Genomic DNA, 2,530 nt, shown 5'->3' with positions numbered 1-2,530 from the left:
TATATGCAGTATCGTGCTTGTAAGAACTTTTTTTTTCAAATGCAAGTATTCAATTTGATAACTTTTTTTACAACTAGTTGTAAAATTCTTTGTTGATGGTGATTTTTTAAAAGAAGCAGAATGTGACAATGTGTTCTCTTGCATTCAAAAAATGCTGATGTAATAAGAGATGTTTAAACTGGGTCTATTATGCCGTATTTGTAGAGCAGTGGTTTAAGTTGTACGGGTTTAAAAGCGTAAAACACCTTTCACGTTAAAGGGATATACCCTATTAAAGCTATAAAGGGAATTTTTAAAAAGAAAAAATATTTAAGAATCTTCTATCAAGTTCATATATTATTTTCTGATGCAGTTGGTCTCATTTTATTAGTAGCTATGTTTTTCACTTGGACAATTATTCTTTCGTTATTCATATTTGAAGGATTGTAATCTCCATTAAAAATCTTTGCAGTTACAATGATTCAGATAACCATGTTTACTATTCTTGTGGTTCTGAAAATAATATGTGGATTAGTTTCAACAAATAATGAGGTAATCTAAATGAGTTACAAGTATTATTATTTATTTTGCATATTGTCATTGATAAAAATCGTGATTATAAAAATCTGGTTGTGACTACATGCAATTTTGTTAAAATAATAAATGAAAATGATCTTTGCATAGGCAAGTTGTCCTGAGTCAACATTGTCAGCTGTGTATTTCGAATCATGTCCTCGAACAGTCGATGAATGGAGAGAAGCAGGCAATAGGAAAAACTGTAAACAAATTGCACATAGTTGCAAATCTTTCGAATACCACTGTGTAATAAATGCATGGAAAAATGGAACTGTTGAAGTATGTGCACCAAGCCAACTGATTATTGGTAAATTATCAACTTTGAAGTGTCATAAATTCGTTCCGAATTTTAAAAAGCAAATAAAATCGAAAAACAAAAACATAATTATCTTTTCAAGGAAAAGTTTGTGCTGAATTTAACTTTGGAGGAAATAGAATACAGCGGAATGATAACACAAAATGTCAAAAATGTCCAGAAGTCTACAATTCTAGTGATGCTTTGAGATGTAAGTATCTTGAAATGCCTTTCTAAAAACAGTCACAATGTTGTTAATGATATGATACATTATATTGATCAGAAGCTAATTTTACTGATTTATGTTAAGTTCAAAGATTTATGTTTGCATCTTGAACAAATCTTTTTTTATTGGCTGTGGGAAATCAATTTTTGAATTTGCTTAGGTTTATCAAAATTAACAAAAAGGGTACGAGTTTTTTGTATTATATTTGCAGATCCCGAATGTTATGATTATGTGAAAAGTACGGAAAAGATAAATAAATCACAAAGTACTAAACAGTCAATAGACGTTAGCAGTGATTCCTACACTACACGATACGTATCGATCTCATCGCATGAAAACGTGTCAGTTCATGTAAAAACAAATCTTAGGTAAGTGTTTTAATAGGTTAAACAAAACAATTGATCGAAATATTATGAATTTATTTTCTTCCACGTTGTTAAAAGTAAAATGTATGGTTATTTCATTGCATATTGTTTTTATTGTATATTCAATTTTTTAAACAGTGTGGTGATTGGACTAAGCATTACGGCGGTAATCGTTTCGATTTTCTTGATTACACTCCTTGTTTTTCTCTGTATTGGTCGATGTCGACAGCAAACCGAACAAAACCAACAAACGCAAGGTGTATACTCTACATTAAGACATGCATTTGGTCTTACTTTTATTTGTTATTTCTTTAATTTCTTACAAATGATATCAATGAAAAGTTTGACATGCATTAATAGTTGTAAATAATAATCGTAAAAGGTATTACATGTACATGTAATCATGTAAAAAAAAAACAACTTATGTTCCTAACTCACTGTATGTCTTATTGTTTCAACATGACAAAAGGAAATAGTATAAGATAGCGTGCTTGAGAAAGTTTGAAAAAACATATAGCAACATACAATGTTTGTAGTCCTTCTTATCGTATTTAGGTTGCTCAAGGGTCGTCCAAAGCAGGAAGTCTTACGAAGAGAGTAACATGATATCTGAAGTCTAAGAAGAAAAATCCCTCCAAATCATACAATACTGTGTAGTTAATTTTATCTGGAAACAGCATTAGGCGTATTTATTTTATGGTATCAATGGGGATGATATGTGGCCCAATGCTGAAGTCAGATGGATACATTTTACTCAGGGGGTTTCGAGTCAACAATGCCATCTTTATGATACAAATTCCAGAACAACAAAAAAAAAGGACTAAGAAACAAATGGGTGAATATAAATGATTTAATAACATTTTTATCAATTAGGAGCAATAGTATGTTTATTTCAATTGTCATTAACCTAACATTGTTAGAATTTGTGTGTTTGTCTATTTGCATGTGGAACCTAACACGAAGAGACCTAAGAGAAATTAAAGTAAATATGAGTTATTTGGTAGGAAATGACTTGATGAATTCAGTGTCCTTAAACAGTTTCTGGCTGTAATAACATGTTAAATAATTTTTGACTTTTTTTTAAAAAAT

General features: G+C 30.1%; 1 long non-coding RNA gene across 1 annotated transcript; it reads left to right on the top strand.

The window, feature by feature from the left end:
- The first annotated feature begins 381 nt into the window (after window positions 1-381).
- Window positions 382-1,436, top strand: LOC105328427 (uncharacterized). Its single transcript, XR_010709867.1, has 4 exons — window positions 382-531; window positions 664-862; window positions 954-1,061; window positions 1,288-1,436. It is a non-coding gene; the product is annotated as an uncharacterized lncRNA (long non-coding RNA).
- Window positions 1,437-2,530: the final 1,094 nt, after the last annotated feature.

This window comes from Magallana gigas, chromosome 9 (assembly GCF_963853765.1).
Source record: "Magallana gigas chromosome 9, xbMagGiga1.1, whole genome shotgun sequence".
Classification (NCBI taxonomy): Eukaryota; Metazoa; Mollusca; class Bivalvia; order Ostreida; family Ostreidae; genus Magallana; species Magallana gigas.
This window is presented reverse-complemented; position numbering and strand designations above follow the sequence as displayed.